Genomic DNA, 23996 nt, shown 5'->3' with positions numbered 1-23996 from the left:
CATGTGGGATTGACCCGCCCCATCAAACGTCCCGAACGAGAGTACACTGAATAGCAGAAAACTTGGAAGCTGAAACGCTAACAATGGGGTGGAAACTTGTTACTTGTCATAAAATTTAAAATGATTTGCATTCGGTGGCGGTTTAGCAGAAAGTTTTCAGCCCCGGGGCGTTTTGGTCGCTCCGATTAGCATTCAGCATATTTTCCAGGGGGGTTGCTTCACAAGTGATTTCTGAAGGACGACTAGAGTTCGAGGTGCACTGCGGGGTTGATTTAAATTCAAAATTAGGATACTGATGATGACAGTTCCATATTGGGACTCACCCCCTTTCTGGGTGTCAGGTGTTGGGTGAGGAAAACTTTGTCAATATGAGGGACCGCTCTGCCTGATAATTCTGGGAAAGTCTATAGTTTTCAAGCATACGAATGGATGATACGTACGACTGTGGTTTTAATTATGGAAATTCCTACATTTACAGCAAACGTAATTAAAACAGTTTTCGGGGTTAAGTCTATCCAGGATTCCGGGAATATTTGTTTCATGTCTACGCGTCAACCAAGACTGGGGACAAATGTACTTAAGTATATTCCAAACGGAGTCATATGGGATACCATACAAAATGTCTCGATTAGGTTACTATGTATGCATAGCCGAAATTACTTCAACTTGAAGATATAGGAGCTGGGAGTCGGAAAAGCTGATGAAAAAGAGAGCTAGGCAGAAAGTCGTGAACAAATGTACAAGGTCGCGTTAGCACATTGCCAGAACTGATGTCCTTTGGGGTGGACTATTGATAGGTGTACTCTGTTGCACAGAGAATTCACCCAGGAAATCTAGCGAATTTCTGAAGACCGTCTCAGCCGGTAAAACCCGGAGGTCCTCCTTGAAGGTGGTATGCATGTCGACCAAAATACTGCAGGTAGTGCTCGGAGCCAGGGCGTCTCCGGACTTCACCTAATCGCACATTTAAGTGTCCTATGCATGTGTCAACCATACCGTTTCCCTGGGATGGCATGGCGTTGTGTCGGTGTGGTGAGCTTCTATGAATTGAGCAGGCTGAGCAGTAAGGCCCGCCGGCGGTGATCTTAAGTGAAAAGCCGAAGTTTGAGATCCAGTGGTCGGAAAGCGCTCCAGAAACGATGGAGGACTTGGTATCCTGCAATGATACTGTTTGGGGCCACTTTGTATAGCGGTCGATGATGGTAAAGCTATTTCTGTATCCATTCCACAGTGGCAGCTTGCTCAGGCCTATATGGATCTTATCGGAGTACCTTTGGACGTGTTTGGCTGTGGCACGACTGCTAGTGTGTGATAGTTGGTGCACGGTATCGAGGGCTTGACAAGGGAGCAGAACAGATAGGCACGACTTAAAGGTATCATTAGATTCCATTTAGTATGCGCAGTAAACCTCTAGTCGCGGATTGGGTGGCAGGTGAGAAAGTTGAACGTCCTCGGGTTCAAACTTGCTGAATATGGTTACTATTTCTACTCGAAGGAGACCGTCAGGGATGATGTTTTCAACGCCAAACGTATATTCCATCCGAATCTCTAGTCGGATTGCCTGCTCCTATGTAGTGAGGTCTTCTTCGAACACTGTATGAAGGAAAATACAAGTGGCCAACAGTTGATATGTATTACAAAGCGACGACCTTCCAGGATGCGTTGAAAAAGCCTGATCGCTGCGAAAACTGCTAATAGCTCTACATCGCAGATGAAGTATTACCGTTCGAACTGCAACAGCTTTTTGAACAAAAAAAATAACCACCGCAATTCGCATTTTATTGGGTCGCTATCGGCCAAGTGCCAAGCAAATAGAGATTTTGGATGCATCCGTGCGAAGGGTCAACGGCTGCGTAGTAAACAGACAGACGTAGTAAAACAGACGAACCACTACTTGGAAACTCAAGAAAGCGCTCGCCAAAAGCGACTAGTAAATAAGCCTTCAATGAAACTCAACCTTAGCCAGTTACGCACCATTGATTGAAGAGATGGATCTCTCGTAGGTGGGAACCTCCCAGCCGGTTACAACCACCACCACTGCCACAACCAGGTTCCCGACAATAGCGGAAGCCATGCCCACCACAGATGTCGTTTACCCACACCTTAGTCCTGTCCAACAACACCCCCCCCCCCCCCCCCCCCCCCACCCCACTATCTTCAATCCTGATTTTTTCGAGCCCTCCAGCAAATTCCAAGAATTCCTCCAGATCTTTAACGCCATAGTCGATATCGAGTTAATCGAGTTAAATATCAACTTCATTATCGGTCGAGCTTGTAGGAACTATTTCGATTTTTTTCTGGTTGAACATAATTCCAAAATAGTTCTCCTGTGTGAAGGCAGGTGAAACTATAGATACAACAAGAGTTCCCCTAATTCTAACCTTTTCCGTACGAACAGACCCCAACTCAGCCGCCAATGCCGCAATAGCTGCGATGGTATGACTATCCTCCCTTATTTCCTCCCAAACCCCGTCTCCACGCTCCTAGTATCGTCAATTCATTGCCCTGATCAGTCGCTCGAACTAAGCGACCAACGAGTCGATCACGGCTATTCTTCCTACATCGGCAAGTCAACCCCCTTTCTTTCTATCAGTCCCCGATCCGGAACTCCGGGAAAACATCCCACCTATCGATTTCGTCAGTCTGAATATTGTTGCGGCTTCAAAAGCCGCATCCAAAATCAGTCGATGTTGACAAAATATCTTCCATTATTTCTATCATTCTATCCTTTATCATAAACCGGTGTCTATCTAACAACCACTGCCGACTGGAAGTTTGCTTGCATTGTCCAGATACTAACAAAAAAATACTCTTAATCCCTCAATTTCGACAGCTAGTCTCGAGTCTACCTGTCTTCATATGCCAAAATTTTCCAGAGCAGCATAAAATCTCATATAGATACGCACTGCGATGCCCAAAATACTCGCTTGGGCAGTTTGAAATCATCCGTCTTTCTGGGTATTGACTGAAAAACCCCAACCATAGGCTGTCTCCTCGATCTCAGAAAAGCTTACCACTCCGTATGGCAGTTTTAACTCGCCTCTAAGCTTTCCGAGATCCTAAACTACTGCACCTTTGCAAACCAATCCTTAGTTTTTCAGAAGGCAGAAATAACAACTTCTCATATAGCCCCTCCTCTCGCCTACATACTCGTGTCCAGCTACATCTCACAAGAATCAGCCCTTGCTGCCACCTTCTTCACGGTCGACCCCCTTAAATTACCAATACACCCGAATTCCATTTGAGTCCTTCAATACGTGAAAGATCGGATCGTTCTTATTTAGACGAGCTCTACCACTACTGCTCCAAATGGAAACCCCAACCCCAGAAATACGAATCCATCTTGGTCGACAGAAATACTCAGTTGACTCCGAAAATGTGTGTTATCGCTCTGATAATATTATAGCAATCAGTTTATGCGAAATGCCTCCCATGTGTAGAGCAATCCGGATACACTCTCAGTTGACACTCGAAATCGATGAAGAGCAGGTAAAACACTGTTCCAAAATGATCCGAAGGATGTTGAGGTGGGCAATTAGTGCAAAAGGATCCAGAGTAGAAGCCCAACAGTGGCCTGCTCTATGTCGATCAAGATATTCGAAGAATTCTTTCATATGTTTCAGGATAATTGTATCTATTATCCACACGGCAGCAGGAGGACGCAAATATCTCTCCAATCGTCGCGCCTTAAACAGGTACCCCTTTACGGGTGTGTGATAATGACGATTCCGTAGCCTACACAATGACGAAATCTATGAGCGATTCCATGACCGTCCGGTTGTGGATAAAATCCGCCTCAATAGGTTACGGTGGGCGGGTCACTTAATCCGTATGGATGAAGATGATCCCACCCGGAAAGTCTATAAGGGCAATATCTATGGTAGGAAAAGAAGACGAGGCAGACCCTGCCTAAGATGGAGCGATGGCGTGGGCCAGGACGCCAGACAGCTTTTAGGGATATCGAATTGGTGGACCTCGGCGCAAAACCGGGATGTCTGGAGTTCCTTATTAAGGCAGGCCTAGACCGGATACCGGTTGTTGCGCCGTTGATGATGATGATGATGATAATGACTATATGCCAAAAACTCCTTTATTTCGACCATCTGGGATTGGATTAAGGGTGTTTTGGCCAAACTGTATGTCTTTGGCTACTTGGTTCGGTTTATCGGGAGTTCCTTCCCAGAGAGATTTCTCTGGTACGAGACGGGCGATAGGCCGAAAGAACACATTGTGCTAGCAGGTATCGCCTAAGGTTCCATATTGAAACTACTGCTTGAAGATTGAAGATTGATTGAAGAACGTTCTGAAAACAGACATCGGATCCTCAACCTTCTACGAAAAATGTTAAGATCTGCGGTGAATTGAGTTGTAGTGAATTCCGCAATAGTCACAATCCGATCGATGAACTTACAATGTTTGGAAGGATCCCGAAAAGCGCTTCGGACTTGGGATTTAAACGTTGTCTGTATTTATCAGCTGCCTGTTCCTGCTTTGACAGGCTGGAGTATCGTGTTTTGTGCAACTAGGTGTTGCGTTAGGGATTTACAAAAAGTAAATTGTCTAAGCTTCAGCTTCTCTTCGCGGTCTTCAGGATTTTTGTTCATATGTGATAAGGTCCAGGAGTTCCTTCATCTCCATTATGCAATTTTTGACACCCATAGACTTGATGCGAGACCGCCCCGTACTTCTTGAGTAGCCAATCTCACCCCGCCATTGTATCTTAGGTGAGGTCCATTCCAGTGGAGCGCCACAAAGCTCGTAGTTTGCAATGTTTCCCCGTGGCTCTTTCCGAAGATTATTAAGCTTACAATCCCAAAACACTCGTGTCTATGACAAAAATGGCGATTGTATGGATTTGTCGATTGTAGCATTCAACTGCAGCCTCAGCGTGAGGGGGCAAATCAAAAGAGACATTTGTTTAAGAATTAAGTGATTCCTAAATCCGTCATTCACTTGATGGCGGACCGGATCAGTTGGATAGCGACATACTTCCACGATTATGGTCCATAAGACCCTCATTCTTGGGCAAGCACCGAGTTGCAAAAAGTATATGACTTGCGGTTTCGTCATCAAGTAGATGGCGGACTTAGGAATTCCTCGATTCACAAACAAAAGTCTAGTTTAGCCTCGCCCGTCTTAGGCCTGAAGGGTTTCAAGGCGGTTTTTGTTCGCGTTAGAATTCATACATATGTCTTGTTTTTCGATTAACATAAGGGAACAAATGCTACCTTGTAACCACTTCGGCCACGCTGCTCCCAAGGTAGAGGTGAGGCAGCATCTGATGAGTTGTCTCTGCCCTGGACGAAACTGCAAGTTATGTACAAACCAAAACAGCTTTTTTCGCAGAAAAACCGAGTTTCTCAAGGCTCGAAAGGGGGTACATGGAACCCGGTGACTTACGAAATGCAAAAACGGCCTGGCGGAACTCCGAAATAGCCTGGATTTTTGGGACTAGTGACCGAAAACAATTTTGAATTTTGAAGCATGGAGTACCTTGGCGAGCTGTTGAATCTGTTGTAGATGCATGCTCATGGTTCCTCGGGAGCAAGAGAATGTCATCTGGTAGACACGGACGAATGGCCGCTTCCTGAACAGATGAGACAGTGTAAGTTGCATCGCCTGGCCTACATTCCGAAATGCCTAAATGTACGAACAGCCCGAAAATTGCTGTGAGTCCAGTCTTGCATGCGTCTTCCGGACAACCGGTATTCGATAAAAGCTCGCTGGAGGTCGATGACAGAAACCATTGAACCGTTGGCGTCTTGAAATAGTTCTTCCATTATTGGCACTGGATAATGGTTGGGGTGAGTATGTGCGTTGATCAGATGAAAGTTCCCAATGATGCGACCTTGGGTAGCATGTGTTGAGAGTTGGCCCTTGACACGACGGTGATCGGATAACACCACGCTCTAATAACACCTTAGCAGCGGTGAGACGTTCACTTGCGAGGGGCTAAGTGGTGAAAAGATTAGCTGTCCGGTAGGGATAATTTGATGGTGGACCCGAAAGTGTACACTACAGATCCTTTCACAAGGTAGAAAGGCGGTCTTTAAGAACCTGGCAACCCGCTGTTCGCAGGTCACACCAATTTGCTCCCCTGGAGTTAGTGGAGTTGGCCCAGCGTGGATTGAGTGAATGACTTGAACAAGACCGAACGTAAAGCCTGTAGATTAGAAGACGCTACCGGCCTAGATGTGCCAAGTGTGGATGTCAATGGTTTGATCATGATGACTGAGTGCATTTGCTCCCAAAATAGCAGTGGGTTGAAGAGGTCAACGTAACCGGGGTCCAGGATTACCAGCTGAGTGCCGAAGATGACGATTTATGCGCCATTACTGCTTACTAAAGGAAACTTTGGTGCAAAAAAATAACAGGTTTACGATTTCTTACCAAGGCAGAGGCAACTCATCAGGCGCCCTGAGACAAGCGTTACCGGAGCGGTTCGCAGATGTTAAATGCTCCATTATATAATTCGTAAAAGACGACATGACTGGGCACTATATTGAGCGTAAATTCGTCAACGAAACTTTGCTTTCGAGGAGGTTTTGCTATGAGCCGCTTGGGAATAATGAAGAGGACGAAACCGGAGTTCACCATTAAGTGAGTCTTAATGCTTTGATCCGGCACATAGAGGTGATCTTCCGCATGGTGGTCGCCAAATAAAACGCAAGCAGCTTCAGTTTTCCTGTCTGTAGTGGAGGTGGGTTGAATTGGAAAACTGCAAGGTTGCCTGTAGCGCATGGCCGGTGTTCTGGGATGGCGGGGAACGACGGGGCAACAACCCTGTCGGCTGTACCAAAACCAAGTGGCGGAGATAACCTCTACTTGATGGTACAGGAAAACACTGTACTCGCTGTGACTTCCTGATCGCGATGCAGTAGACCAATGCTCTAAGGCTTAGATAGGGTATCGGACCCAAGTCTGCACGGGGAATTATCTGAAGTGGCTTCGGTCACAAAACCTTACCAGAGCAGATCATATTTTTTAAGGAGTAGTAGTAAACTAGTACCATGGGAACTGAGATTATGATCGTCATCAACGGCGCAACAACCGGTATTCGGTCTAGGCCGGCCTTAATTAGAAGCTCCAGACATCCCAGTTTTGCGCCGAGGTCCACCACTGGGATACCCAGCTGAATTTACTTGCCTCAGGAGAATTTCTGAGGCGTTCACTTTCTTCTCGGTTATTAGCGGTTGGCCCCCTAATGAGAGTTTAGTGGGGGTTGTTGTTTACGCCCAAACGGACAAGAGACTTTCGGGCCTCACATGTGGAGTTGCGTTTACAACTCGGATGCCATAGTCCTTACTTTTGTAGAAATTTAGGTATACTGAGTGTAATCTCGCGATATTTCTAGCGATTAAATTATTTGAAATAATTAAGACTCACCTCTTCTATTCGTCAGTAATATTTATTAATTTTGCAAATACCGATATTTTGGGAGCCAGTAGTTCCCTTCATCAGTGCTAACTAGTCTTAATATCCTAATTCCTAAGTCTGTCGTAGAACAACATTACTAGCTTGAGTTAAGTTTTGCCAACCAATATGAATGCACTTTGTGTAGATTGGTACCGTGGTTCTTATCAGAGCGAGATTTTGATAGTAGTCATAAAATCAATCCGTGTCTTAAGAAAACCTTGGGGTTAGGTCTAAACGACGAGTACTCACGTAAAACTACCAGGACGTGACTGCAGCGCACGATCCTCACGTACTCGAAGAGGGAGATTAAACACGAATTTGCAAGGGACTCATCTGAAGTGGATTGGTTGTTGTTAAGAACCCTCACCGTAGGTTATCAGATACTATGGGAACTGAGATGGCCCTGTGAGAGCATATGTTCCACGAGAATTCATGGAGGATGTGCTTTCGGTCCGGTTACTAGCGGTTCGTTTCCTTGCGGGAGTTTGATGATGGTTGTCATTATGCCCACATCGCGGACAGAGCTCCTCGTGGGCTCAAACGTGGAGTTGAGCCTACATGGCAAGGTCTCACGTTAGATCATGTAGTGTATGGCCAAGGAACCTGTTTTGCATGATAGGAAGAGTAAGGCAGGCAGGGTTATGGTTCAGGAGAAAGTAGTCTGACCGAATGATTTGACCATCCTTTTTTGTCACCCCTTATTCAAGCTTTATCAGGAGCTTATAATGGGAACAACAGCCTCTTCCCGCATTCATTGGCCAAAAAATATACCATTAGAATACCTGGGTCTAAATTTAGATTTCCCTTTGATGAGTTCGGTAATACCCCTTTTGTTTTATTTTTTTCTGTTTTCTGATTTCCTTTACTGGCCAGCCATGACAGGCTTTCATTTCAAATGAAAAGGTGGTTCGACATGGAATAAACTCCTTTTCCCGAAGGAAGGCCGTTGCTTCCCCTTAATCCTGGGCACAACAGCAACAACAGCAAAATCTTTTTGTTTAAGGGTTGAGGGGTGACAAAATGAGGAGCAGCTTGTTGCTACTTTTTTCGGTCCACGGAGCTCCAGTTTTGGACTTAGCACACAAGTATTCAAAAATTAGGAACGAAGATGGGCTACAGTTTCGTCTTTGGCAGGTGTAACTCGTCATCGATGCGGCTCACAGATGTTAACGCTTCTGGAGAGCGTTGTTAGGACTGTGGCTAGGAGCTAGGAATGTCGGGTAATCATGTGTAAGATATCGGTTTAGAGAATTAAGAAAGCGTGTTCAACTAAAATTTATGTTTAGGAATTGAGGGATTCCATTTAATGGCGGACCGGACCGACCGTGCTCAACTGTTTCATCGGTTAACTAGAAATCTGGGATAGTAATATTTTTATTGCAGTGTTCATAGATGATTAGTTTGATCCCCTGCTCGAAAATTTTGGTGGAGGCTGTGAGGATGGAAATAGGCCTTTGATGAGGGAGATTGATTTTCGTTTTCTTTTTGGGGTTGGGGTGATATGAATTGGGACGTCAAGCAAACGATAACTAATCAGAGAAGATAGGAGAGAATTGATAACTGCATGGCATTCTTTAAGGATGATGGTTGTTAAGCTCAGTCAACTGCGTGACTAACTTTGGAAACGTTTGGTATACATGTTGACGTTCTAGAAAAGTTTTTTATTCAGTATAATCCCAATATGACATCTCGAATGTTATGGGATTTGAAGGTAGAACTGATGGTCCAAAACTTTCCCTAAAAATTAGTGAAATCGATGTGAAATACATTGCAGAACGAACAGACTACTAATCCTGCTTTAGAGGCTATCGAAGACATCTAAAGCTATTGAAGGCGCTCTAAGAGTATTTTCCAAGTAAGTCATATTTTGCAGTGACCGCTACACCTTTGATTGCTCCCAGAGCTGACTTACATGCTGCTTTTCAGAAAGCCCACCAGAATTTCGGACGCGCCCTCACCATTCTTTGAACAGAAAGGAACGCCAATTTTCATTTCTGGCCCTTCACTACTAGCGGTTTGCATATAGGAAACACAGCTTTCATCATCTATCCATGGATTGAAATTTTCTGTTTGCCTAATTTCCATGTCAAGTCTCTTGATCCTGTAGCTGCATCACTTTTAATGCCACCCATGCTTAATTGATTTTCTTCGGTTTGTTCCAACAGTTAGACAATCTGCCTCCAACGTCCTGATGTTGATAGTCAATTCCAGCGAACTCTGGTTTGCGCCTACTGTTTGAGGTGATACGCTTTATTAAAGCATCTATCCATTAGTAAGCTTTGATAACTCTCTTTCACTTTTGTTTTTGTAGGACCCCGCATAAGATCTGGGGCTTAGATCCAGCAGTTTTACTAAATGGGCGTTCATGCACCTTACTGAACTGCTTGCTATTGTGCCCTTCATTATTGCAGCAATAGAATGGTTTCAGCAGAGGCGCAGTTTGACTATGGTCCAACAAGCTTTTATGTTAAATTATGAGTTTGGGAAGTCGAGATCGTCTCGATTTATCTTCGACTGTTGACGTTTCTTCCCTTCATCAGCCCTGCTTGAACTTGAGACTTATCATTTGCCAGAAAGTTGTTTGTCCGGTATTGACTTGTTCGAAGGGAAGCGTTTTGGTCAAAAGTGGTTGCTTGCCCGGAGTTGGCGCTAACTCTTCGAGAGACTTTGAACCGGAGCTGGTAATGCCAGTGGAAGTCTGGACCGAAGGACCAGATATTCTAGAAACAGAGGTCAGATTTCCAGTATTGAGTTCTAATGAAATGCTTCGAGAAAGCAACACCGCCTTGACAAGCTTCGAGTTCCCGCATGTTCGAATCGAAAGTATTTTGTTGTTGCTTTTTCTATTTCATTCTCACTGCTGGTACTATGGTATAGCCTCATCTTTAAGCAGAAAAATAGGTAGATCCCGATTAAGCCCAGGTACCTAGAGGCGTCCATATATGATGACCTCAGCTCATTGCAACTAGTAGAACCTAAAGCCTTCCCACTTTGTCTTGAGGTATTTCGCAGGAGGTTTCCTTCCTAAAAGTTCCCGTTTTTCCTTATTCCCCTTAAGAGCAAAGACGACTCACCTGTATAGCTACCTATGTGTGCCATACACGACCAGGCCACCCTGTCAATTATGCCTGAATGAGTTTTGTGAGGTCCGCCTATCCAGTCAGTTTGGATTGTTTGGTAAACGATTGAAAAACGTTTGGCCCGTCTGGTAAGCCGGAAAGGAGATCATGCAAACCGTCAATTATGTGGGTTGAGGCTTCAGGTCTCCGGACAGGTTGTCTAGGCGGTGAGTATTCTTGATAAATGCTCACACACAAAAAATATTTCAACTTAAGATCTCAACGACTTTCACTTCCAGAGTAGAATTAATGGTGCCGTCCAACTTGCGGGTACGTGGATGGAGTTTTCAGTTAAATGGGTGCCGGATAGATTGTGGACCAATCAAGCATAACTGACAGGCTTATCTGATCATGTATGGTAGGTCTTATGCTGAGACTTATGACGGCCAGTTTGAATATACTGAGAGCCTGAAAGCCGCATCACCAAGCACCAATTTGTAGGCCTCGCTCTCAAAAGTTAGCATTATTTGTTTTTGTCGGTAAGCTTAGCAGCTAGACTAACGGGGAAGGTAATCAGCAACGATATAATGCACAATACAGAGAGCAATGAATTATCTGACCATCAAACTGCAAACTTCTAGAGCCGTTGGTCTTCATTTCTGTTCAGGTGTAACAGTAGGTGTGCATTCCAAACAACCCCGATATTTTCACTCAACAGTATGCGAAACTGGCTTATCTTGGGAGGAAATGACTAGTCACCGTAACAATCGAATATGGACTGTTCCTGCAAGCAAAAGAAAAATTTGACGGTTCCTCCGCAGAGTTATTTATCGCTGTACTTGCAGCTACTGCAGATCTACTATTTCCACTAGCACGGGAACCTTGGGAATCCGAGACCTTTCCTTGAGACTGGAAGAAGATGATCATTGTCAAGTCCCCTAGAAAGGGAACTCGTTCAAAAAGTGACAATTGAAGGGGTATCTGTGTGGTTCCTGCCGTCGCAAATATAATGGCTAAAGTAGTCCGGAATGCCTCGAAGAATATCTCGAAAGCTTGATCGACGGAGAGCAGGCTGATTTTCGCTCCCCATATATCTGCATTGACTACGGATCATTTGGGACCAATGCGAGGAGATTAGGCCTTCGCTGCTCTTCATCGATTTCGAGAAAGCTTTCGATAACGTAAACTTCTACGCAAGAGTGGCATTTCAGAAAAACTAATAGCTATTATCGGAACGAAATATGATGGGCCAAAATGTCATGTGCTGCACCGAGTTAAAATCTCAGAGGACTTTGAGGTCCAAACTGGAGTTCGCCAGAGTTGCATCTTGTCACCAATATTATTTCCTTTTGTTTTCAGTGACGTTCTTCATGCTGTCTGGCCCGGAAGACGTGGGGGAGTTCAATGGTAGTTTATAATTAACACCTTTCCTAAAACACCTCGACAACGCTGATGACATCTGTTCGCTATCTCACTGCGACAAGGACCTTGATCAAATCACTCTGGATTTGGGAAAAGAGACAGGTGGAGTTGGACTGACAGTAAATACTAAGAAAACCTAGGTTCTCAGTTTGACGGGTCATCGTATTCTTCCTATCTGTATACCTAGGAACCATGGTTTATATGGACGGTGGTACCGAATAGGATGCTCCCAGCCCTTAACCTTACTAGATCTGCCTTAGCTGTATTCTCTATTATCTGGGTAGTTGCGAGCGTTCTGAACTAGTGCTCTTTCTGTGTTGTGTTCTATATTGCAGTAGCATATGGAAAGTGGCGCCTACTATTACTCAAAAGCTCCAAGTCAACGTCCAAATCTGTCTGCGTCGTATCTTCGGAGCACTTTTCCAAACGGAGAACTTGGTCGGCGCACAGAGCTGTCATCGGTACGCATTATGATCAGAGGGCAGAAGTAGCAGTGGATAGGTCACACATAAAGAACGGCAGTAGAATCCACACACACTCAAGTTGACGGACGGGTAGGGCGCACCAAGGTCCCTGGACGCAGAACGGTAGGAAGGAGTGTGAGCATCTCGGGAAGTCGTGAGGTAGCTGAAGCGCTTTTCAGGTAAACGCAAACGAAGCCGCATAGATGTGGATAATGCGCTATACAACACTTAGGGGCAAGTGGCAACCATATTCATAGATACTGGGGGTTGTGTGGCGTTGTGTCGGTATGGTGAGCCCCTATGCATTCAGTAGACTGAACAAAAAGGCCCGACCAGTTTTCCCTGGCCGGGGTTGATCTCAAGTGAAAGACCGAAGATTCAGATGCAGTGGCCGGAAAGTGGTCTGAAAGCGATGTGGGACTTGGTGTCCCGCAATGGTACTGATTATGGTAAGGCTACTTCTGTATCCATCATACAGTGGCAGCTTGGTCAGGTAGGTGAATGAATCGAAGTGCTTTTAAAGAGATGACATGGTACGCATTCCTTGCATAAACCCAGTCAGAAGAACTTTAACGCTACGAGCTTGGCTGTGCCACGACCTCTTGGGTGTGATAGTTGGGGCACGGTATCAACGGCTTGACGACGGAGCAGAACTGATAGGTATGGCTTAAGTGAGCCTTGGGATTCCACATAGTACGCTAAGGGACCGTGTCTAGTCGCGAACTGGCTAGCAGATGAGGAAGTTCGTCCTCGGCTTCAAACTCGCTGAGTATCGTGACTGCTTCTACCTGAGAGAGAACGTAAGCAATGGTGTTTTCAGCGTATATTCTATGCGGATCTCTAGTCGGGTTGACTGCTCTTATGTAGTGAGGTCTTATTCGAACACTGTGTCAAGAAAAATACGAGCGGCCAACGGTCGATATGTATTACAAAGTGATGACCCTCCAAGATGCGCTGAAAAAGCCTGATCGCATCGACAAGCCTGATCGTCGATGAAGTATTGCCGTTTGGACTCCAAGAGCTTTTTGGAGAAAAAAACCTACCGGAATTCACATATCATTGGGTTGCTATTGGTCAAATGCCACGTTAGTAGCTCCGTCGGTGACAAAAATACTGAATTGTCGGCTGTAAGGATGTCTTGATTGTAGCATTCAACAGCAGCATCAACGTGAGAGGACAAACCAAAAGAGACTTTTGTTTGAGAACCAAAGGATTCCTAATTCCGCCATCCACTTGATGGCAGTTAATTGCTGGCGGGAACGTTTGTGGGATCCGGCTGTCCGGAAGGTTTGAATAGTTCGATAAACGAATGAAAAACGTTTGGGCCATTTGGTTGGCCGGAAAGGAGATTTTGCATACCGGCACTTATGTGGGTTAGGGTTTCAGGCCGCCATCTAAGTAGTGAGCGTTCTGTTAAAAATATAAGCGCACAAAAACATCTCAGCTTTACGTGTCAACGCCTTTCATTTCCAGAACTGAACTGATGGTGCTGTCCAGCTTGCCGTTACATGGATGGTGTTTTCAATCCAACGGACCACCGGATGGACAGTCCAGGCTTTTCTTTTTTTTTGGGAGTTGGGTAGGTGAATGCTTTTAAACACAGAGTGCTGGACTTCCGCAACAGCACGCTGGCGGAATACCAACTAAACACCTTCCTGTCATCAGAGAACTAGCCTGGAACCATTTGACACATCACTTTGGGTTAGCCCTCACGCTATCCCGGCTTTGGGAGCCTTCAAGTCAGGAAATTCCTTTCACCAACGGGAAGGAAGGGGAGGAAGGGAGTTGCTGTTAGTTCAAGGAACCCCTTATCGTCCGATCTTTCCGCCGGTCGAGTTCAATCTTCTTCGCAATAAGAAGAGCCCGAACATAATGCGCAATACGATTCCAGCTGCCAGCGCTCTTCAGCATCTCTCTGACAATGTTGTCTGGAGAGAGCTTCTCTGTGTCTGCATAAAGCTGCTGGCGAAGGCGTTCCCACCTCTCCTGCCCGGTCATGTGTGGGCATGCTTTTTGCAGAGACTCATGATGGTGAATTTCAATTTGTTGAGGCGCAGAAAACTAAAATCAGCAATTTGTAGGCCTCACTCTTAAAAGTTAGCATTATTCCTGCGCTAGTAATAGACGAAATGCTTACCCTGGGCCAACACATTCGGAATATACCACGCTTACCTAGCACACGCTTATATTCCAAGCAGCTGGCGTGGTGTGAAGGTAATATTTATTCCCAAACCGGGAAAATAGACCTACGCAGAGGCAAAGGGCTTCCGATCAGACTGATCGATCTCTTTCTGCTAATAGGACTGAAAGGGCTAGTAGATCGGTTCATAAGGGATACATATATCCCAAAGTGGTCACTTCACTGTAGGCAGCATGTCTACCAGAAAGGCAAATCCACAGAGACTGCACTCCATGAACTCACGACAAAAATTGAGAAGACAGTGTCGAATAAAGAATACGCCTTAGACGCATTTATGGACATCGACGACGCGGCAAGGCAGCATGGAATCGATCCGCCATTAATCAACTGGATCCTTCAGATGCCAGAGTGGAGAAAGATCGATATATTCGTCAGACAGAAGTCTATTGAGGCAGGGAGTCTTAGAGATTGCCCACAGGGAGGGTTCTCTCTTCCCTGTTATGGCCCCTGGTTATGGACACCCTGCTATGGCTTCTGAAAGGCAGAAAGGTCTTCGCACAAGTATTTGCGGACGATCTGATCGTAACCATTATCGGCAAGTTTGCGGACAGAGTATGGGACCACCTGAACACCGCATCTAATCCACAATTGATGCCTCCATAATAGACTCACGGTGAACGCTAGCAAGACTGGATTAGTTTTTCTCGCTAGGAACGTCAGGTGAGGCATATAAGCTACCCACCTTAAGGGGGGCAGAAATCCAGCTGGTACAAACAACATTTATAACTACATCCCAACTCCAAATTAACATGGAAGCACCACATCCAGAAACAAGAATAGTTTGCTCTTGTGCTGTATGACTGCAATAGATAAGACCTGGTGACTTTAACTAAAACGGATTCATTGGATTTATACATCCATAATTAAACTCATTTTGATGTATCCGTGTATCGTCTGGTGGTCGAGACTGAACTTTGCTAACAGCAGGAAGTTACTGACGCAGACTTAGAGGCTCGGTTGCCCAAGTATTACTGGAGCAATGAGTAGTACGCCGACCGTGGAACGCGAAGCTACTCTAAATTGACTGCCAATCCAACGACTAACGACACATATAGCCTTCATGCTATTGGCGAGTGGAAAGGCCGCCAATCATACGGTCATCTGGGAATCACCAATCATATGGTTTCCTGATTCGTCTTCGAAAAGACATATTCCGTCCTAATCTCCTAAAGGGAAAAATGGTCAATAACTGACCACGAATCTTTTGGGACTACAGATTTAATCATCTTCACCGACGGGTCAGTCAGGCGCTGGGGTGTTCTCGGGAAATCCGATTATGGAACTGGCTCGACCTCTTGAAAAAAGAAGACCATATTCCAGGCGGAGATATATGCCATTTTATTGGCAACAGGAAAAGTTTCCGGCAAAAATGGGGGGTCGCATCATTGGAATCTGGACCGACAGTCAGGCAGCATTATCAGCACTAAACAGCAATGACATGACTGACAATGACTGAAACTTAGCCGACTGATCGAAACCTTCCTGATGTGGGTGCCACGGCTCTCAAACTTAGCTGGTAATGAGGAAGCTGAGAGACTGGCTTGCCAAGGTTCTAAATCCCGAATGGTGGCACAGAAACACCTTTTGGCATCCGGCCATTTACTGCCAAGTCTACTCTAAAGGGGAAAATGGCAAGGATTCACGCAGCCGATTGGAGAAATTTGAACTTCTGCCGGCAGGTGAAAATCTTTGTGAAGAAACCTGGAGCTACTAGGGCGGCACTTAGTAACAAAGTGGGACATGAAAACCCTGGCAGGGGTTTTAACGAGACACTGCCCTTAAACCACCACATGGAAAAAATCAGGTTGTGGTCTCAGCCATATGCAGCCAATGCGAGGAGGAAGGAGAGACGGCCCTCCAATTCGTATGTAGCTGCCCGGCTTCCTCAGACGTGAGGCGAAGATACCTTGGTAGGGTTTTCTTCAACGAAGAGGCTACACATTCTCTGTCTCTGGAGCATGTTCTCAGATTCTCGAAAGCCTGCAAACACCGTCGGCGAGAGGGCGATGAACAGGCAATCTCCAGCGATAGTAAAATGGGCCTAACAAAGGTCTGAATGTTTGGAGCTGCGGCTCCTCCTACTAAATCTAAACTGAACTAGCATCATTTGCTTTTATCGCTGAGGTTATCGGCCAAATTATCGGCAAAGTAGTCACCGGCCATACAGTGTACAATACAGGGAGTAATAGACTCTTTGACTATGAAACTGTTGGTCCATATTTATGACGTGCTCCTTCCGTCATCTTTTCAAGAATCTTTGATAAGAAACGTTTTGTACTCCGAATTTTCAGCTGTAGGGATGCATTCAGAACAGCCCCCTTAGTTTCACTTAATTAAGAGTATGCGGAACTCACTTATCTCAGTATGAAATGGCTAGTCATAGCAAAATTCGGATAAGACTGTTCCTCCAAGCAAAGAAGAAATCATTCCGGCTACCAATGCACTCGGAGTAAAGACGCTGGGCTTGACGACCTCTCTGCAGAGTTCGTTATCGCTGCACTTGCAGTTTCTGCAGATGTGCTATTTCCACTCGTACGGAAATCTGTGAAATCCGAGACCTTTCCCAGAGTATGGAAGAAGGGGATGATTTTCAACATCCTAAAGAAGAGTACTGGTTCTGAGTGTGACAATTGAAAAGGTATACTAGCTTAAGTAATCCTGAAACGCATCAAAGAACATCTCGAAAATTTGATCTACAGAGACTGTGACTACGGATCATTTTGGAACAATGCGTGGCGTTTAGATCTTCCCTGCACCTGCTTTTCATCGATTTCGATAAAGCTTCCGGTAACGTGAGCAGGTATTCCGGGGAAACTAATAACTATTGTCAGAGCGAAATATGATGGCCCAAAATATCATGTGCTGCACCGAGGTGAAATCTCAGGAGATTTTGAGGCCCAAACTGGAGTCCGCCAGAGTTGCATCTTGTCATCGATATAATTCCTTCTCATTATCTGCGACGTTCTTCATACTGCCTTGTCCAGAAGACGTGAATAAGTTCAATGGTAGTCAATAGTTGACATCTTCCCTACTACACCTTGACAACCCTGATGTTCGCTCTCTCACCGGGTTATAGATTTTGGTCATAATGGGTCTGGGTTTGGAAAAAGAGATAAGTAGAGGTGGGCTAACGATAAACACGAACAAAACTAAGATTGTCAGTCTGACAAGTCACCGTGTTCTCCCTACCTGCATTTATGGAAAGAGCATAGAAGACGTCGATCAATTTGTATATCTAGGTATCGTGGTTTCTGTCGACGGTGGCACGGAACTGGATTTTGCCAGACAAATTAACCATGTTAGATCTGTTTTCGCTGCATTCTCAAATATCTAGGAATGCAGCTGTCTCAATACCAAGATGAAGTTGAGACCGTTCTGTGCTACTGTTCTTTCTATGTTGTGTTCTATATGGGAGTAGCGCATGCCGCACACTGTAGTTTAAAAGCTCCACGCCTTTGCCAACACCTGTTTACATTCGGAGTACGCTGGTCTGATACTATTACAAACGAAGAACTTGGTCGGTGCGCAGGCCTGTCATCCGTAGGCATTGTGATTAGGAAACGGAAATGACAATGGATGTAGTGGAATCCACTCTCCCAAGATGGCCAACGAGTGGGTTGCACCAAGGGCACTGGGCGCAGAACCGTAGAGGTGGAGTGCGAACGTCTCGGAAAGTCGTGGGGGAGCTGAAGCGCATTTCAGGTAACTCCGAACGAAGGCCCATAGATATGAATGATGGGCAAGCAAGGTATTGTAAGGCCAGTCGCCCCCCATTGTGAACACCATTTGACATTCATGAAGTTTAATGTAAGTAAATCGAGCTGCTTGGGAGACGACCCAGCTCTTCCACGTCACGAATGTGGTTCTAATTATGGGATTTCTAGGAATCATATAGTCATGATGACTTCAACGAATTGTATGCATGTTCGAAGAGTCAATTGAAATGTGAGGACCATTGCCAAACGTCGTGATGGAAAATCCCCGCAGCTCACAAGACGCCTACCATCAGGTTGTCTTTTTTTGTACATCTATGTAGACTCCTAGCCCCTAACTACAAGAATACTACATGCACTTACTCTAATTAGTTGTTGAATTAACGAGGTAAGTGGAGATAACACATGTGTGTCGAGTCTCATTTTATCCAATCGAAGCACCAGGATGTATCCTACTCGTCTTCTAGCCATTCTGCAAGCACTCTAACGCCAATTAAAATTCCTTAATGCCACCCTCATCTTAATTTCCAAGCTCCGAACAAGAATTTCCACCGACACTTCTAGTTCGCAATGGAAAAAATAGGAACAATATCTCCTCAAGCTATCTTAATTGAAATTAATATGACCAAGAATTTTCCAGCTTCTTGCCAAACATCGCCACATAGAACGTGTGTAATTGAAGTGGGGCATCCACAGGCGGCCGGTCAGACATCTGATGACCACTTGAGAAAATTTTCAATAATTTGTTTTCATGTTCGCAAAGTGAAACGCTAATAACTGATCTGGTTTCAATTTTCCATTATTAAAAGCTGACGGCCCCGACCGATGGATTCACCGACAGACAGCCATGCTAGCTTCAAGCGGAACAGCAGGAAGAACCGACATTTGGGTTGTTCACGGTGGTATGGGGGGGGTGTCCGAGGTGGCAGGCAACATACTCTCTTGACAAGTTGACTTTTAATTTTAGATCGTCTGTTTTCGTGCCAGGGAGCTGAGAAAACATTTTGAAATGGAAAGATGTAAAACAGGCTCTCATACCGTGGGGGTTATGGGAATTTGTCAGGGACGACTTGGCAGTATCGATTAACAATTGTGTCGGCATAGTAACTTCTTAATTAGATTCAGTTCGCTGTAGTATTTCATTCATTGTTTGTCAATATCCCAGGGGATGGGAAAATTGAATCGGGGTTTGGAAAGTGTCTCCACTGGGGGGAGAACAATTGGAAAATACTGACTCGATATCTAATGAGATATCAATGCCTTTGTATATTCAACGTATTCATGGAGCCGTCTAGACTTATCCTGACAACTGGCTTTGAAGTTGAATGAAATCTTGTGCTCCAAAAGCGTCCCGAGAAATTATGAAACTTAATTAAGGTATCGAATCTTTCAAGATCAGATACGCAGACCCATCCACACATAACAATGGATCCCGTGAGAAATTGACTGTGCATTTTGCTCACGTTCCTCCGATGACAAAAGTGATGCGGGTCCTGATTGACATCTCCATACATATGTTTGTGGATATGTTCCCGAATATTCATACACGTGTTTCGACTTAACACAAGTATGTATTCTGGATTCCCTTCAAATATCCGAGACAACACTTATTCTTTCAAAGATTACTTCATTCTGTCTATTGAGCCTCTAATGCATGTTCATGTGTATCCTTCAGAAATAGGGTAGCAGCCGACGTTGATGCCATCATGTCGGAAATGGCAGACATCGTATTATTCCTGAAATAGCCCAAGCTTTTTTGTGATTGTTCGCATGCACTGAATGTAGATATCTGTACATTTTTAGATTACTACGGGGTTATGGTGAAAGGAGGTATCATTCAAAATATTTGCTGTGACTACCTCGCACCTACCCTCAAGCCAGATTCTGCATAACTCCCTCAGCAATGTCAAAAGCTTTCTCACTGTCAGGAATTCTAATCTCCCTCAAGGAAATGTCAAATAACATTTCTGCAAAATTATTTGGCAGAACAGAAACGGAAATGTTTTCAAGGATTCAAGGATCCTTACCTTTGCTCTTTTCATGAATTCCGGGCTCCCGAACTATGCTCCTAGGTGGGAGGATAAAGAAAGGGTGGAAGGGGATTATGAAAATTGAAGAGACTTTGACTATTTTGTTTCAAGGAAGGGTGAGTTAATGGTGCATCAAAATTCGATAAGAGGGCAATATCCTTACGCACAGGGAAATGACAAGCACTCAGATAGGTTCTGCTTTAAAAGGCTGCAGGATAATGAAAGCTTCAAGAGGTAAGGAGAATGCGATGTAGACTAAACGGGGGAAGAAATCCTTTCTAAGTAGTTTATCGGGGGGAGACATATTTGGATAAGATATTTTCGTCTATAAGATAAGATAAGATATTCCCTTTTCCCTATATCCTTTTAGAGGATGTGCCAATTCCGAAATATCTAGCAAATACTTCCAGGATAATAACAACGTCCAAGACAATATAATTTGACTCTTTTACTTCGACTTTTCAACTCCTTGAAAATGTATCCTGTTCAAATAAAAACATTGTTTTTTTCCGCTTTCAGATTATCCTTGGAATCAGATGTGGATGGAAGAGGATTTAATTTGAACAGAAAATGTAAGTTAAATTAATTTTGAATCAAATATATGATAACATGAGCTTTGATATGCTCTCCCTTGGTCCCAGTGAAGGTTACCTCCAAATACTCGGCTTTAAGGATAACCATAAAGCCTCTGAATGGGTTTATCAAATGGAGTGTTGGCGTTCCAAAAAATATAGACATTAGAGTTACGAATAGAACATAAACAATGAGACACTGACTAATAACAAAGATACCTTTCACTAGATAAAGACCGTACCTGTACGCTGAACAGACACAGAGGACATGTAACCAGCTCTCAGACTTGGGCCCTCACAAAACACAACCCTGTCTGGGGCCAAGGTTCAATGAGCAGAGAAATTCATTGAAGCTACTATGGTCCGTCAAGAGAAAGCTTATCTGAAGGCCGAAGCTCACGAGAGAGCTCCTTATGCCAGATATCCTTTTCACGTGGTCATATGCTACTCGACCATTCCTACTTTCGATCCATCTGTCACTTAAAGGCAACACTGTCGTCCAAAAACTTTCTGCTCAACAGACCTCAAACTGACCACTACTCAGACCCTTAGATTCTTTTGCAGAAAGATAGGGCCCTCCTGATCCTGTAGCAGCATGCTGGACTAGCAACAGATCAGCAATACCTGCTGAAATTTGTACAACAGGGGAACCCATACGTAGAACAGGAAACATAGACTCCCATGTATATAAATCTAAAAGCTTTCTAGGTCTTTTTTTTGCTTTTTTGTGCGTACACGGAGGTGGAAAATCTTAGAAAGACACGTCCGCCGCAGCTCCGCCGCCCGAACGGCGAAACTACAGCGGGCGCGTGTGGGATTCACACCCACTGAAAACCACCCCCGGTCTCTCCAGCCCCAGCCCCGCGGGACCACCATTGAGGTATTACTTCGCGGGGTAGGTTTGCTCTTAGGCACTCATCCTTCTCCTATTTGCAACTTTCCTCCTTCTTTGTTCCTTCAGCAACTCCTCCTCCTCCTCCTGCATTTGGATGATTGTGGAGCCAACCGCAAGCCACTTCTCCTCGGACTCCAGCATCTCAGTAACCAAGCTCTCCGGGGTCCCGCTCCTGCCCACCACCTGGTTTAAGCTCCTTCTCTCCATCGCAAATCGTGGGCAGTGAAACATCACATGCTCTGGATCGTCCGGTATGCCATCGCATCTGGGACAGTTTGGAGAATCATCCAACGGTGCAAAACGGTGCAGATACTGCCTGTAGCAACCACCGTGCCCCGTGAGGAACTGGGTAATGTGGTAGTTGGTCTCCCCATGTTTTCGCTCAAGCCACACCCTAATGTTGGGAATGAGCCTGTGCATCCACCGACCTTTCGTAGACTCGTCCCATCTGCGTTGACAGAGATCAAGCGACTCTGACCTTGCCGCATTTCTACGCTATGCATGACCCTCCATACGTCTTGCATTGTACAGGATACTCATTTCTTTGGCAAGGATGTCAACCGGGATCGTGCCTGCCACCACCAATACTGCCTCATCTAATGTGGTTCTAAAAGCACTGCAAACCCTCAAAGCCATCCGCCGGTAAACCGAGTTCACCTGCTTCCGTCTCTGAGAGTTTGCAAGCGTCTCTGCCCACACAGGCGACGAGTAGAGCAGGACGGAGCGCACCACTCCGGCTAACACCAACCTCTGGCAATGTTTCGGCTCACCAATATTTGGCAACTTTTTTGTAAGTGCCGTGGTGGCACTGGCTGCCTTTTGGCATGCATACTCTAGGTGTTCCCTAAAACTCAATTTGGTGTCAATTATTACCCCCAAGTATTTGATAGCCGGCTTTGATACGACCGTATGTCCACCGACCTCCACTTTTACAGCGTTATTTTTTCTGCGTTTCGTTATTAAGACCGCTTCCGTTTTCGCGTCCGCCAAGGTCAGCCCGGCCTTTTCTAGCCAGGACTTTTCCGCTCTCACTGTTTCCGTTGCGTAAACCTCCACATCTTCTGGGTGTTTTGCTGCAACAACCACAGCTAGGTCACCAGCACAGCCAACAACCGTAGTACCCTCTGGGACGGGAAGACGAAACACCCCCTTATACATGATATTCCACAACAGGGGACCAAGTACCGGTCCCTGTGGTACCCCGGCTGTGACAATGTACTCTTTGGGGCCCTCATCCGTCCCGTACCAGAGAGTCCTCTCTGAGAGGTAGTTTTCCACCAAATTCGCTAAGTATCCGGGGGCACCTATGTCAGCCAACGCCCCTTTAATTCTATTCCAGTTCGCCGAGTTGAATGCGTTTTTGACATCCTACGCCACCACGGCACAGCAGCCGCCAGAAATCAGTGCACCTTTTGCCAGGTTTACCACCATGCCAATTGCGTCCACCGTAGAGTGGGCGCGTCGGAAACCAAACTGCGTTCCGACAAACCATTGCTGGCTTCGACGATGAGCAGGAGTCTGTTGTAGATGACTCTCTCCATCATCTTCCCCATTGTATCCAACAGGCAGATAGGACGATACGACGCTGGGTTTCCTGGTTGCTTGCCAGGCTTCGGAAGCAAAACCAACTTTTGCTTTTTCCACTGGGCAGGGAATATTCCTTCTTTTAGGCACGCCTCGAAGGTGTTGGCGAAAAGGTCGGGCCTAGTCTTCACTGCCAGTTTCAAAGCTCGGTTGGGGATGCCATCCAAACCTGCAGCCTTGTTGTCACGGAACCTACCACATATTTCCCGCAGCTCCTCCACAGTTACAGGCGGTATTATGCCGTCATTTAGCTGGACAAAAATTTGCCTTCCCCTATTTTCGTGGTGAGGGAACAGAGTGGTAACAATTTGTTTCAGGAGGCGCGGACAGGTCACCTGGGGTGATTTCCGCAGCCTTTTCATTACCACTCTGTAAGCCTCGCCCCAAGGGTTTATGTCGGCATGGTCGCACAGCTGTTTGAAGCAGTTCCTTTCGCTCCTCCGAATGGCTTCCTTTATGCGGCCACGCAATTGCTTGTGTGCCTCCTCTCGACCGTCGCCACCGGGTTTTCCCCTGAGCCTCTGGCAAAGCCTCCTTGCCCGAAAACATGCGGCTCGCAAACTTGCGATTTCGTTGTTCCACCAGTAGTTGGGTTGCCTACTGGGGAGCAATCGCCTTCTGGGCATAGTAGCATCGCATGC

General features: G+C 45.5%; 1 protein-coding gene across 5 annotated transcripts in view; it reads left to right on the top strand.

Annotated features, from left to right (window-relative positions):
• Positions 1 to 23996, top strand: part of LOC119651796 (5-hydroxytryptamine receptor 1) — a 271379-nt gene that overhangs the window by 198253 nt on the left and 49130 nt on the right. For 4 of the 5 annotated variants that reach the window (XR_005249494.1, XR_005249492.1, XR_005249493.1 and 1 more), the window contains exon 4: positions 20824 to 20863. The gene's annotated coding sequence lies outside the window, so the exon portion shown is untranslated. Of the gene's footprint in view, positions 1 to 11956; positions 12017 to 20823; positions 20877 to 23996 lie in introns of those variants that run through there. The other variant, XM_038055579.1, reaches the window with a different exon arrangement.

Source organism: Hermetia illucens, chromosome 3 (genome assembly GCF_905115235.1).
Source record: "Hermetia illucens chromosome 3, iHerIll2.2.curated.20191125, whole genome shotgun sequence".
Taxonomy (NCBI): Eukaryota; Metazoa; Arthropoda; class Insecta; order Diptera; family Stratiomyidae; genus Hermetia; species Hermetia illucens.
Note: the sequence above shows the minus strand (reverse complement) of the source record. Positions and strands in the feature narration are given on the sequence as shown.